Consider the following 15,975-nt stretch of genomic DNA (forward strand, 5'->3'; position numbering starts at 1 on the left):
CACAACCTTTCGATTAACTTTCTGATTTGCACATATTTTCAGATTAGATTTAGATTCATCACTGATCTTGAACGGAACATTGATGCTTTTCAACCGGTTTAGAAAATTTCCTTAAATTAAACTTGGTCTGATCCTACGATGATGTTTGTTCGGGTGAGAATTGGGAATACATCTATCTAGCCCAATCGTACTATACTCTAATACGAGAGTCAGATACTCACAAGGGTATGTCTCTCGATGATTCGAGTTTAAGAGATGATTCTGTCCTCATGTTAGAGGACCTAGCTCTGGCGACCTTTTACTCCATCGAGAAAATGACTGGAGTAATGTCATGGTGGATATGATTCTTACACCGCGTTGATTCCTCAGTGAAACAAAGAATTCATGCATATCTCGCTAAACATCTAAAAAACCAACATACTAACAAAAACAGAGAAAATTTGATGTGCATAAACAGACTATTGGGAACAAAATCACGACTGGACTATTTCAAGTTTCAGCAGTTCACGTGCACGGTTGATAAAAAATGGTGTTAAGCCAAGCTAGAACGTGAATAGGATCTTTGCAGTTATCGGTAATTGGAGCAAGAAACCTTTATCCAGGACAAATCGCCCTTAACAAATCTCTTCAAAAATCTTTTTGGTTATTCTATGAGATGTATGATGTAATCTAGAATCCCGTTCAGTAGTTAAATTTATTTATTTTTCCTTCACCACAAAACAGTTTCCTGAAAATCTACAAATGAAAATTCATCAATAAAAATCACTGAAATTCTAAAATTATAGAATAGATTCAACTACCAATTTCAAAGTATTAAAAATGTTAGCGGAAGTCAAATTTTGACGGCAAGCTGGCCCCTTTCGTTCGTCCTAACGAATTAAACTGATGAACGAACGTATGCGGGCGGAGTGCGAAGGACTGGTAAAGGGGATGAAGGAGCATAAGGCAAAATGATCTCGTGAGCTGTGTGCTTGGCTGTGCAACGAGAGTGGTGAGACGTGGTTTCCAGTGCCGTGCGTCAGAGTGACAGAGCAACAGCGAGGCAAACAGTTCGAAGCACTACCCAGCACTAGGGGCTACCCGCCACACAGCCAAATCGGGCACACCAACACATGCACAGGCGCAGTACCGCTCAGTTCGAAATAAGAATATCGAAATGGGAAAAACACAATGACTAGAGACTGTGCTCGGCTGGAGAGGTTGGACGATTTCGATGCACGAATGAAGAAAGTTGACTTTGTCAAACGTTTGTGAGGTTTTGTCAAAAAAAAATCTTCCTATTTGCACCCGTATTCTCGATTTATTACTTAGAACAGTCAAGGTGTTTTATTTGACATACAAATCTCAACCAAGTACTAATAAAAATGATCCAAGTTGAAACGGAAAAGTTCCTCTAGGAATGATAGGGTCGTCTAAGTAGAAGAGGAATTAAAATGTATAGAAACCATACATGGAGAAAGCATTGTGTAAAGAATAAAGCTAAGTAATACTGTGATGAGAAATTTTCTCTAAGAACTGTACAATTTACATCGATTCTCATTGAGTTCGTTGGAACATTCGTTTGACGAGATACAACTAAACAATTTAAAATCATTAAGTGTACAACCTAATAAATGGACAAGTTTCTCCACTGTTCACTGTCGACTGATTGGATGAGCTAAAACCATTTTTAACATAAAAAAAACCTCGGCTAAATTGCAATATGCTTTTAATGAATCGGAACACGTAACAGCTTTGAATGCCCAAAAAAATCTGAACCAAAAGACTTGCATATGAAATATTAGGTCGTATGAATAAAAAAAAGTATTTACTTATTCTGCCCGTTTCCAAGTAAAGTAAACTTTCCTAGTATTTACTTGAATCCGTATGAATAAAAGTTTACTTTACTAATTTGATTTTCGAATTCGAACATAGTTTTTATTTTGTCAAACATCTTTCAACTGATTGTTTAGGTTCCGTTTCTAAACGTTTTTTTTTGGACAAAGCGTGAATTCGCGATGAAAAAGGAATAGTGTCGACGTCTGGTGGCGACTTTCAATTAGGGACCATAGTTTGGGTCCCTATCTCGTTAGTGTAATACCTATCATATTAGAAGACACAAAGCCAGTTTTCAAATGTTAAAATTTGAATGAAAATGTTCACATCATGTTATTTAATCACTTAAAACACTTTTTTCCGACTTTTATTTAACCCTTTGTCTATACATTTCCAACATAATTACTGAAACTTTTCATTATAATATAACGTTGTCTCCAAAAACAGTATTCGTACAAGATTTTTTCACCACTTGCAAACAAAAGTGTTTTCATTTGAACAGAATGCCAAATTGGTACGTAAAGGTTATTTTTCATTCATAATTTAAATTTTAAATACGTGTTTATTACGCCTCAAAATCAATCATTTTTTTTACGCTCCCCTAAACTAGTAAACGAAGCTCAATGCCATCAACGCGGATCGTTAACTTGTTTAACTTCAAGCGCAAGATAGCAGCATTAAACATAAATTGGATATGACATCAAAACGAATGATAGTGTTTTCAGATCCAAAGTATGCTCATGAGCATACTTGATAATAATGAAGTAAATACTTGATGAATGCTGTTTTATTCATACGAAATCAGCTAAACGTCCATTTTCGAAAAGTAAATACTTTGTTGTTTCTTTTATTCATACCAAACGTAGTAAAAACTTAATCTCACTGCTCGACCGCTCGAATCAAGTAATGTAAAGGTGAATTTTGTTTTTATTCATACGGCCTATTAGCAAGCCATCATCACATTGTCCGCCCTCGGATCGACAACCATCTTTAATTATTAATGGAATAACTGAACGGGAACGTCACGATCGGAGTGCAAGGTTCTGAGTGTTGATATCTCTTTGCAGGCTAAACGAAGTGGTATGAAATTCACTCCTTTCAGAAAATAAAAAGTTCCACGAGTGATGTGTTGAACGGACATGCAAAATTGTTTGCTTGCAAATGCATTCTCAAAATAATGTGCAAAGCAAGCTCAGTGCAGAACTCAATCAGAAAAAATAATCACTAGGCTTCCCAAAACTCAAAATGTCCGAAGTGCGACTTCGTGTTGTTTTGATTGCTTTGTTACTTCGGACGTATCGAGCGTCAGAGGAAAGTGGCGTCCGAAGTAATAGTCGAGTGCTTAAAATTCGAATCTGTACATTGGACATTTTTTGTATCAGTAATAAAAAGGTGAAAAGGATAGATACTTAAACGGTTGTTTTCGCATTGCATTCAATGATTGAGCACTAATAGTATGCATCCATTAACTCAATTTGTTTACTTTTGCTACTTAGGTCCTTTTCAAAAGTTACGCGAGAATTTTTAATTTTTCGTTTAGTAAAAATATTAAATTTAAGTTTTTTTACAAGGAACTTTTATATATACTTTTTCCTGATATATTATAATTTGATTTTTTTTAATTATTATAATAATGAGGTTTTCGTGGATATAATGACATTAATTTCACACTGGTCGGATGAAACATGTTTTTTTCAAAAATTAGTCAAAAAAAGTCAGAACTTCGTGTTTCAAATATTAAAATTGTGTTAATGAGAAATTATTGTTATTTTCTACTATTCGATATCCGGTATTCGACCGGATAGTCAGTCACTTTCCGATATCCAGCCGGATGGCAAATATTGTCCGGATAGATCGGATAGTTACCGAATGTCCGTTTCATCTCTTATGTTGACTGTAGAAAATGCATAGAAATATTTCCTATAGATTTATACAAACGTCTCTTCGATCTATCAAAAAATGACCGAAGCGTTTAAAATGTTTCATTATTTCGTTCTACGTTAAAAGTATCTATATGCTGGACCGAAAAATAATGTAAATAATGTAAAATAATAGTCTTTATTAAATGTTTGGTCAGGTAAAACAAACTTTTGTCAAGACCCGTGTTCAATCCAATAACTTATTTTTGTATCATGTTAAAATGCTAACATCAAACAGAAACATCTTTCCGATATGTTCACCATATTACAGAAAGTTATCTCTGAGCAATTCCAAATAAAATCGAAAAATGAAAATTAGTATTTTTGATTCGAATGAAGGTTTGTATTCCGTTTTGGTTGGGGGAAATATGAGTTTTCCACGGCAATTGGGAATATTTTGACTCAACTGTAACTCTTCAATAGGGCGTATCGATTTTAGTAAGAGAAATCATTGATAATTTATATCTCAAAAACTATGAGTCGTACCGAAAGTGTGTCTTAGAAAGATTTATAGAGTATTGATGTTTAAACGTGAAAAAAATATGTTCTGAGAAAAAAAGTACTCTATTGTTTTTATTTAGGAAAAAAAAAACTTTTATTTGCAATATCTAAAATATGTATTCTTCATTTTTATTGTTATTTTTTTTAGTATAAGTCATGTAGAAAATTCAAACAACTAAGTCCAACATAGTAAAGCTATTTTTGACGAACTTTGTGGAACATCGAATTTGAATTTTCAAAACCTAGAATTTTTGTGTGTTAACAATTAATTTTAACCACAAATTATGAGTAATGATGTTATTTTCAAACAAAAAAGCTCATTATCAATCTCCTTCCAAATGTAGCCATTCTCGAGATATTTGAGAATATTTGTAATTTATTGTCTTTTTTGTAGTGAATAATAAATTTGTAGTAAAACCCTTTTAATATGTTTGTAGTGTTATACCGTCATGTTCATGAGATTTTATGGATTTGCTCATAATTTCCAACAACTTTGCCAAATACACCATTATATCATAATATATTTTTAGGAGTTACGTTAAAAAACATTTGAAGACATGCGGGTTAATACAAAACTTAGCGATATTGAAAAATCTTTTTAACAATTTTAACATATTATTCGTGTTGCACAAGCAAAACCCGAAGAGTTTTCTAAGTAGAATTGAAATCTCAACATCACAAATACACCTCAGTTATCCAACCGGACGTTATTGGTACAGAAATAATAAACTTGTTTACATTATACCTATATTGTACCTGAAGTCAGGTACCTTTAAGGTATATGTATATAAAATTACTCAGATTCAAACATCGTCCATCAGTCGAACAATCTACCTTATATTATTAAGCCTTCGACAAAAATGTTCCAAAGCTCTGTCGGGCGGCCATACGGCAGTTGGATTTTTCCTGGATTTTTTCAGTTTTTTTTCCTCGATTCAGTCATACAGTTAAATCCTAAAATAATCAAATATTTTGAAAAATGTTATCCAGTTTTTCATATGCGTACTACAGTTTTACCAATTTTATGTAAAATATATCTTCGATATATATATATATATATATATATATATATATATATATATATATATATATATATATATATATATATATATATATATATATAAATGGAGTGATGTCTGTCTGTCCGTCTGATTCTTATAGACTCGGAAAATACTGAACCGATCGACATGAAAATTGGTATGTAGGGGTTTTTGGGGCCGGGGAAGGTTTTCGTGATATTTTGAGACCCCTCCCCCCTCTCTAAGGGGGGACTGCCATACAAATGAAACACAAATTTCTGCATTACTCGGAAATTAACCAAGCAAACGAAACCAAAGTTGGCATGTGAAAGTTTTAGGGTGCAATAAATGTTTCTATGATGGTTAGACAGTCCTTCCCCCACTCAAAGGGGGGGTTGCCATACAAATGAAACACAAATTTCTGCATTACTCGAGAATTAATCAAGCAAATGAAACCAAATTTGGCATGTGGAGGTTTTAGGATGCAATAAATGTTTCTATGGTGATAAGATACTCCTTCCCCCTCTCTTAGAGGAGGCTGCCATACAAATGAAACACAATTTTTTGCATTACTCGGAAATTAATCAATCAAACGAAACCAAAGTTGGCATGTGAAAGTTTTAGGGTGCAATAAATGTTTCTATGATGGTTAGACAGTCCTATCTTGATACAAAATTTGGTTTGGACTACCCCGATATTAGAAGTAAAATACCAACGAAAAAAAAACAAAACCATGGATATAAATAGCTAGTGCTCAATTCAGTATTGGTATAATATTGTGGGACTCAATCAAAAATTATTCCAGAATTCTAATGTATAGATCACTGCATAGACAGTAGTCTATAACCAAAAACCGTGTCCCCATGCACCTCAATTAATCACATTGTCGAGCAGTTTAGCGACGATCTTTATCAGCGATTTATACATATATTATAATACGAGATTTTTCAAATTTCACTCAAATAAGACCGTATTTTCTAGAGGTTATAGAAGAAAAGATCCTCAAATATTGTTTCAAAGTAATGTTCGAGGGGTAGGAAACATCATTTTGATCTGCTTGAATGATATGATCAATTAATTGTTTATTTCGCCATTTATGAATACATTTTAAAATATATCAAGGCATATCTTTTTAAAATGAAGCGGTAAAAGCAATCTTCCAGTTTTTTGGAAAACATTACACTCATACCTCGCTATACGGCCGCTCTTTATACGGCATTTCTCTATAACAGCCCTTTTCAATTAAGGCACGTTGTCGATTTACGGCCTAAAATGTTTCGCTATAACGACGTGAAATCGGGGTTAACAAAAATAATGTTGGTGTCAAATGTCTTGAAATTGCACGAATTTTTTTTTTCATTTTAACCCTTTCCTGTATAACATCGAGTCTCACTCGTGGGTACTTGAATAACATAGGGCGCTAGAACGCTCAGCAGGCTAGTGAAATCACTTGATGTGTGACGTATTAAATAATACGGCAAGAGGTTAATTGACTCTAAGAAAAACTAGTACGTGTGTGATTTTTAGGTTTTCAAAAAACTCAAACTTTGACGGCTGTGCGACACTAGTAAATGAAGTCCGATTGAGCTGATATTTTGCATAGTATAGTTTTTCGTGAGAATCGACATTTTTAAGAAAATCCCGTTTGAAAATTCGAAGGCCATTTTTTCCCATACATCTATTGACACTCTAATGTATTCATCCTTTGAGCTTTGACACATATTTAATGTAACATGAAGTTGTTCCATGCTATTATTTTATGTACAAATGTAGGTACTTTGCTTGACATGACATTTTTTTAAATGACAAAAATGCATTTTCCATTATAAATCATGTTACATATTTAACAAATTTGGAACCGATCCGATTGATTTGTATGAATTTGTATTATAAAAATAGATTCCTTATACGGCTTTTCACTTTGCGGCCATGTTTCGTGGAATGTATCTAAGCCGTAAAGCGAGTTATGGGTGTACTGGCAATCCTGGTTGCAGCGCAGATTAGTATCAAAAATGCTGGATGACGACGACATGCGTTAGCAGCTTCTTCTACTTCACAAATTGAGCACACTAAGCACAAAGCCGTCAACACGAATGTACTTCGCTTTGTTTCGGTTCGACTTTCTTCGATCCGGACCAACTTGTTTCGGTCCATGATATGAGTCGGTTTTTGATATTGACATGTTCTTCAGCTCTTTCATGGCTATGGCAATCAGTTCCTTCTCCGTTTTGGCCACGAAATTATTGGAGTAGATCCTCCGCGTTGGTAGTTTTCGGAACAACGTTCCTCTTCTCCCGGTCCATCTCCTCCACTGATCTCTTGGCGTAATGGTCCGACTAAAAGACCACATATTCCTTCGCGTGATACTGCTGGATAAAGGTGGAAACTTCCAGCAGACACTTCTTACTGTATATCTTCCTGTTCATCGCTTTAGGATTTAAGGAAAATTTGTTCCATTGAATTCTCCTTTGTAGTTTTGTTATCATATTCATCCGGAATGAGTCCATTTTTTAATGCATTCGTTAATTGACATATTCTTACTACTAATTTGTTCAGTCATAGTGAAAAAGGTATCTGGATTTGTTTTGATTCAATTGCTGAATTGCTAAATGAGTCTTACAGAATAAACAGATGAGATAAAAAAAATACTAAAATACATTCAAAGATTTCCCGTGGTCCGCATCAAATAGTCTTTCTGTACGCAGTCATAATAGCCTCAATATTTGGCAACGTTTTTCAAAAATTAAAAAAAAAAACACTTGTCATTTAGTCATTTTTGTGAAAGAATTTATTTGTCCGCTATGACTCACGTCATTTTTGATTTTCGTTGCATCAAAATATCACCTAATCTCGTGACGACAACTACGCTGCTATCTCCGCAGACCACACAACTAATGCCTGCTCCGTTTCGATGACACATACCACGAGCGGCGATCCGTCCAGTCTCCGAGCAGTGCACACCCTCTGTCCGAATAAATACTTTTATGAGGAGAAACGTATATATTTCGTACGAGGAAAAAAGAGACTCAACCAAGGTATATATACACATACCTACGGTGCATAACACATCATGTAGAGAGGAGATAGAAAATTCAATGTTTTTAGTTTTTCGATTCACCAACAAAGTGGAGAGCCTTGTGCTATTCCATGGTATGATTCGAATGAACGGACGGGCGAACGAACGAACGAACGGACTCATGGACGGCATGGTGGCTGATGGTGTATCACATCAGCAGAAGCGGCGTTTGGGTTAGAGACAGTGCCGAGTTTTGCGATTTGAAACAGCAATAGCGAACCAGAAGAGATGGACCAAATAAGACAGAATCCCGTCCATTCGGTACTTTCAGACAACGTCAACGACGACGCTGGCGTAACCTTCCGTTCAACCAGTCAACTAGCTCTGACTAACATTGATAAACATAACACAAAATGAGAAAAAAACCACTGCCAGAAGAAAAAATACGACATTTATTCCTCCCTTCTAGTAGATGAGCGTTGGCGCTTTTTCCTCAACTAACTCACAGATCGTTGGATTCGTTATATTTCCGCATTTATGCTGCCGCCGTTAACTCCTTGGACACAAACAGGGGCAATCGTTTGCTTGAAATCCAAACTTTACTAGACTATTCCTCTTCGACCGATCTTTCTCCTCTGGTCGTTGTATTTTTCCGAAACGGAGAAACGTGTCTCGATGAACGTCGCAATGCGCGCGTAATATAGTCGATAGCATATTTTCCCCCGTTTTTCTTAAGTTTCAAACTTTCCGTTCGTCGAGCACTCGCGTACTCTTGAATGTGCCGGCCCCGTACCTTTGGCTATTGGCGGAAACTTATAGTGCGCTCGATGGTAATCGATGAAAAAATACTCACCCTAAACGATCGATAAATCGATGAGTCAGCAGCAGCAGCAGCACTGTTTGAGCAGAGATTTTCTGGTTTCTTGACGCGTTTGACAATAAACGCAATAAACAAACGCAAATGCCCACTTCGATGGAGCACAAATATAAAGGATACGCGGATAGGGTTCTAGAACGGGGGGATCGACGATGGTCTTCGCACAAAGATCTGCTCAATTCGATGGTGTGGTTGAGGTTATATGCATTGGTCGGTGGTCGGATATAGTTGCAGTGGTGGTGATTTGCAACAAATGTCAAGCATTGGCGCCGCTTAGGGTGAGCTTTTACTAGATCCGCGTTGATGAAAGGATTACTGAAGGTTGCAAAAAAATTTAAATCATTTCGAGCGGTTAGTTTGTGGTACAATTTACTTATAGGCAGAATGGGGAGGATAGTGAACTTTCGGAAATTTAATAATTGATCGATCTATTTTTATGTTTCGATTGCGATGTGTAATTATGCAAACCATGTTGGAATACGACTTCGTAAACTTATCATTGCGCAGCATCTTGGCAACAGTAGGAAGAATTTCGAAGGATTTCTGGAATTCAGGTTCTAGCCAGATGCGTCACAGAGGACCAACTGGTTGGCATCAGATATGTAATTAAGGGTCCGATTCCCATTCGCTGTAGGTTTCATCGGCTGAGAAAGTTCCTCCGACTTGCAGTTGTATACGCGTATTCTTGAGCTTGCTACTCTGAATACAATCAAGGAGTGTTATTTGGCAAGAAATTTCAAGTACTACGTCGAAGGAGAAGTTTCTTCAAGAGTTAGGGACTGGTAGTTGCAGAGAATATGATTTTCATACCACATTGTCCACTTGATTCACCAGAGGGAATGACCCATCCACATTTCGTCTATTGATACATTACGTACGAAGAAACTGTTTTTTAACACTTTGCGGACCGCTCACGAGATTTCTCGTTTTCGCGTTCCTTCTTTACGGACTTGTGTGAAATTAGCGGATAAAAGTTTTTGTTGCGTGCAAATTTCTGCTCAACGTCTTGCTGGATTTAATGAATAATGAATTATTTCAATTGAAATAAATTGATTGTTCATCAAGTAACAACCTTCCAGATCATGCTAATTAGATAGAGAATTGAATCATTCATCTTTCCACATAATTCATTTTTTTCTTGATCGTGGCAGAGAAAAGACTGAAAGGTGAGCATGGGTCAATATAGGAAAATTTACAGAAATTTGAAAATCAGTAAAAGTTATTCGAATAGAGTTATCGTTCCAGCCACAATTTTATTAATTCGATTAATAAAATTGTGGCTGGAACGATAACTCTATTCGAATAACTTTTACTGATTTTCAAATTTCTGTAAATTTTCCTAGGTATGAGAAAAGTTATAAGTTGTATGGAAGAAATTAATTATGCTAAAGAAAATTGAAAAAAGTTATTTCAAAAAACCCAAAACACATTTTTGAGATAATACTCATTGGATAGAGAATACTTTTATCCATCTTCAGCCAAATTTTCGTTGGCCAAAAAAGAGTCTGAGAAAAGGTATGGGCCAAAATGTATACAAGTTGTAGGAGGGAAATTAATAAATTTATCGAAAATGGAAATAGAACGTTTTTCACACTTGAAAAAAAAAACAAAGGAACAGAGTGCGAAGTCGAAATTTTTAGGCGATTTTTGAAATGCTTTAAAATCGTGAAATATCAACGCATGAAGATGGGATATGAATCTTTTCAAAGCATAATTTACATGGATTTACACGGAATATTCCACAGAGAAATTTGTATTTCGATGTATGTAGATGTAGTGGGACGAAATGAGAAATCGATTTCTTTCTGTTTTTTCAAAGATAGCAAATCCAATTAACGTTATCAACTATCTTTCATTTGATTTCTATAACGTTGTTGTGGACCATTCAGTACTGAGATATTATTGTATGAACGAAAAATTTAGAATTCGTATTTGAGAATAAATAGTTCAATAAAGAATCACTGAAAAACAGTTTTGAAAACTCTAATAAATTCTATACACCCAGGATTTTTTTTACGCAGGGGATAGAATTTTGTTATAATTTGTCGCGGTACACCATAGTAGATGTACTTTAAGTATTATCTCAAATTTTCATTTCCAAGCCTATTGAGAATGGGAAAAAAAGAAAAACTCATTTTCTCATTATAGCTCTTATAGTGAACCATACAGGATAATTATCCTATTATTATCTGAAAAAAATCACACATATCTATAAAAGGCGTAGGAACACATTTAAATACGAATTATAGTTGTACTAAATCTTTAAATACCAAAAAAAAAATCAATATTTCAAGATTTTTTTTTGTACTTCAATTTTAAAGGAATTTATTTTTTTGATTATATTTCTCGATATATCATAGTAAGATGCACTTTCAGTACTTTTTTTCAATCTTTTATTTCAAAGCTATTGAGAATGGCCTACTAAAAATTGAAAAGTACGTTTTTCACCATAGATCCTATGGATAGGGATTCGAGAAATAGTCAAAATTTCTATACGATAGAAATTTTTACTTCCTTTTTACTTTCCACAACCTTACCCAGCCAGACCCTTTCCCCCGTACAACTCGTGAACGTTTTGGCCAATAACTTTTCTCATACCCTTTTCGGATCAATGAAAATTGGACTAAATATAAATAAAAATATTCTATCTCGAAAATGTGTTTTGGGTTCTTTCAAATAACTTTTTTCAGTTTTCTTTAAATTAATTTATTTCACCCATACAACATCTTTTTCATTCATTCGTTTATTTTTACAGGCTCAGTTACATAAGTTTTAAGGAACCGAATTCGTAACTATTTTTTTATAACTATATATAAACAATTTCCTAATTCTATGGTTAGTAAGATAGAAAACCGATTACTCGCGGTTGACTCCCTCCCATACAACTTGGCCTATAACTTTTCTCAGACCCTTTTCCGATTAATCAAATTGTAGCTGGAAGATAGGTGAAATATTTCTCTATCGAATAACTTCGATAACTCTATTCGAACAAATTTTTATGATTTTCAAAATTCTGTATATTTTCCTATATTGACCCATGCTCATGTTTCAGTCTATAACTTTTCTCTTTCACGATCAAGAAAAAAATGAATTATGTGGGAAGATGAATAATTCAATTCTCTATCTAATGAGCATGATTTTGAAGGTTGTTACTTGATAAACAATCAATTTATGTCAACTGAAATAATTCATTATTCATTAAATCCAGCAAGACGTTGAACAGAAACTTGTCGTAACAAAATTTTTATCCGTTGAACTTTCTTCCGCTAACTTCACACATAGAGGCGAATGAACTGCAAAGGTAAAAAACTTGCAAGCAAAGCAAGCAACTTCACACAAGTCAAAACGTGCGGTCCCAGGCGTATGTCTTACATTTTTCTCCTCGGTCCTTAAAGTGTTAATGCGCTGAAATTCTATCACACAACAATGAACATTATGTTCTATAATCTGTTCTATAATCAGATTATAGAACATTATGTTCTATAATCTGGATCGTCTGTCTGGATCTGGATCGAATCCGGCTTATCTCATAATGGTTCTTTATGAATTGATTTATGAAGTTGATTTATGAAGATCCGATTCTGAAATCAACTTGTACAGGTAGTCAGGGACCTTAATTCTGAGTAACCCCCTGGCGATCGGTCTCCCAGATGGCATCATTGAAGGCGTTCAATCATAGTCACTGCGCAGTAGCCATCTCCTCTCCATCCAAAGTAAATTTTCTTTTTCAGAACCCGAACTACATTTCATCGGTGACTTTCCAGGTTTCGAAATAAGCACCAGCTTTTGATCTTCCGTTCCATAGAGAAGTGACCGTCGTTTAAGAATTTCTGCAGCACAATTCTAAACATGTCAGGGAAAGCTAGGATCACCGATTTCAATGCCACGTTGGGGATTCCGTCGAGACCGGGAGCTGTCTTTACCCTCAATCTCTGCGCGACTGGAAAGAATTTCTCGTTGGTGATTTGTACTTGGTCAGATTCTTTTTCACTGTATGGTGAAGGTAGGCACGTCGGTGGGTCGTGCTGCGGGAAGAGTCCTTGATTTAGGATTGGGCGATCTTTGGAAAAAGATTGATCTTGAAGAATCGATTTTTTGAACGGCGAAAGGGATCGATCTATTGATTAAATCGGTACCAAAGAATCGATCTTTGAAAAATCAAATGTCTTTGTACAATTTATTTATTCATTCTATATGAGAACCACCTTTGCTTCAAACAGGGAATACAAATTTCATATTCCTATTCGAACATCTACGGCATTTTATTTTCTTTCTCAGTATGAAGGTCACAAAATTTGATGTCCAGAAAAATTGCATTTTTAAGGCCATTCATCTTATTCAATTACGTCACAATTTCCTCTGCCAATCTAGTGAATGTGATGGTGTCAATATAGCAATATAGAACTCACGCAACTGCTTCTCCTAGATTGACGACTAGGATTGGGCGATCTTTATAAAAAAGTTCGATCTTGACGAATCGATTTTTAAAACGGAGCATAGGGATCAACTCACTGTAAATCTCTCTTTTCAATTTATTTTTTTTTAATTTTTTTTATTGAAATACCAATCTTGGTTTTAGCGCCAGTTCTATAAAACAATCTTCGTTTGGAACTGATCCATTCTATAATCCATTTCAGTGATGGTATGACCCACTGGTTGTAGTACGTCGCACCCCTCAACTAGCTGCCGTTGTGATCCTCTCTGCACTTGTAAGGAAATGAATCATAGAAGGATCCGATTGACTTTGTCAGCAAGCTTAATGAAGTGATCCGAATGTTGAAATTATGTTTATAGAATTTGTTAAGTGATCTTTGGTGGGACTCAAATCGATGTACACCGAAAAACAAATCTTCAAATAGTATTTCTAAGATCTAAAAAGACGGAAGAAAAAGATCGGCTTTTGCGATTTTTAATCGATTCAGAAAATCGGAAGTCGAAATGGAAAAGATCGATTTGCTAAAGATCGATCCAAGTTCGCCCAATCCTACCTTGATTACATCGATGACATCGAGCTTTTTTGGATAGCTTCATGGAAATCGTTAATCCTCGGATTCGATATTCCCAAGGATTCGCTTCAACCTCCCTATAGCAGTTTGATTTGATTTGGAGTTTGATATCTCCCATTTCAAGGCAGCTCTAGAAGCCCGGAACAACGACCGGCGCTTCTCTTTTTTTGCTTCAGTTCGTGCCCTTTGGAATCTTTCTCTGGCTCGGACACAACTAGCGCGGAGAATGCTGAATGTTTTGTTCCATCAGTAGGCTGGGCGTCGTTTCAAAAAAAAAAATGATACCAAATGACTTAGAATCGCATGAAAGGTCGAGATTTACTGATTTCTCGGGTAGGGCGTACTTAAGCGACTCAATATACGGGGGACAGATAGATAAAAACCATAGCCTCTAACCAGCACGATACACGAAATTGTGGGTGATTCCAAGTGGTTGCAAAGTGCGATAGATATCACCATTATCCATGCCACATTTTTCGAGGCCAACTATCGCAATACGATTTTCGACGTGTCTCCACATGATTGTAAACAACTGATACTACAAATTCATTGCGCAATAATGAACTAAAAGTAACAACTGTCAAATATCTGAAAAGAAGGATTGAGCATTGAACGGAAGCCTGGTTCCGGTCGCCCAACAGTGCTACGCCATCTCAAACCATAGCTGAAGGTAAAGTAGAAGATGGAGGTAAATGTTTCTAGATCGTTCCGGTCACTGACGTTCCGTCGCTGTCGTCATCGAGACGTATTTAACGCTGGATGGCAACGGCTGGCAGGGAATCGGCTAGTTTATGTCCTTCACCAAGGAGGTAAGTTCCGAAGTGAAGTACATCTCCCATACCAAGTTTCCAAAAAAGATGCTTCTGTGGCTAACCATCATCGAAAAAGGGATGTCAAAGCTGCTCTTCTTCCGTTCGGGACTTGCAGTGAACAGTTTCTTATGCATGGCCACCACGGGCACGCTTGCAGAAGTCCATGCGCTGAACCTAATTTTCGATGGTTTTCAAGCATAAATCGGTCGATACTGGTGCAATTTCTCGTTCGATATTCGGACGAAGTTCATCAATCGTAGATGACTTGTTGACATAGACCATAGACATGACGTAGCCCCACAGGAAATAGTCTAACGGCGTCAAATCGCACGATCGAGGCGGCCAATTGACTGGGCCATTTCGTGAGATAACACGCTCACTTGTTTTTCAACAAATCAATTGTTAAATTCGCTGTGTTGCTTGTAGCGCCGTCCTGTTGAAACCACATATTGTCCAAATCCATATCATCCAATCCGGGTCAAAAATATTCGGTTATCATTGAGCAATAGCGATTCCCATTCACAGTAACGTGCCGGTCTTGATCATAACGGAAGAAGTACTGCCCAATGACGCCACCGGACCATAAAACGCAAAAAAAATCACAATGTGAAGATAGGTTTTTGTAAACAATTTTCCATCATTACAATTGAGAGCTTTAAATTGTGTTAGCTATATTTTGTGCGAGAAAAGGGAGGGATTCGAATCAATAAAATGCAATTCGGTGGAAGTGTTACTTTTCGTGTTTAATTCAAAGAAATCTGCGACTGAAGTGCATCAAATGATTGCTAGTTCTTATTATGACATCGCTATTGACGTGTTGGAAATGTTTTCAACGCAACAGATACTAGCAAACCCATCAATGGTAGCTTAACAAGCTATTTCATTTCGTTTGCGAGTTCTAGGATCTAAAAGGGCAGTGAACAGCTGCTCCAGCTATCAAAAAAGAAAGAGGTTTTTACATCGGATTGTTACTGGGGATCAATAGTGGATTCATAACGACAATCTAAAGC

The 15,975-nt window shown here is 36.0% G+C and overlaps 1 protein-coding gene across 2 annotated transcripts in view; it reads right to left on the minus strand.

Annotated features, from left to right (window-relative positions):
* LOC129767172 (GATA zinc finger domain-containing protein 7) overlaps window positions 1–15,975 on the minus strand; it is a 148,868-nt gene that overhangs the window by 80,532 nt on the left and 52,361 nt on the right. The window lies entirely within an intron of this gene.

This window comes from Toxorhynchites rutilus, chromosome 1 (assembly GCF_029784135.1).
Source record: "Toxorhynchites rutilus septentrionalis strain SRP chromosome 1, ASM2978413v1, whole genome shotgun sequence".
Taxonomy (NCBI): domain Eukaryota; kingdom Metazoa; phylum Arthropoda; class Insecta; order Diptera; family Culicidae; genus Toxorhynchites; species Toxorhynchites rutilus.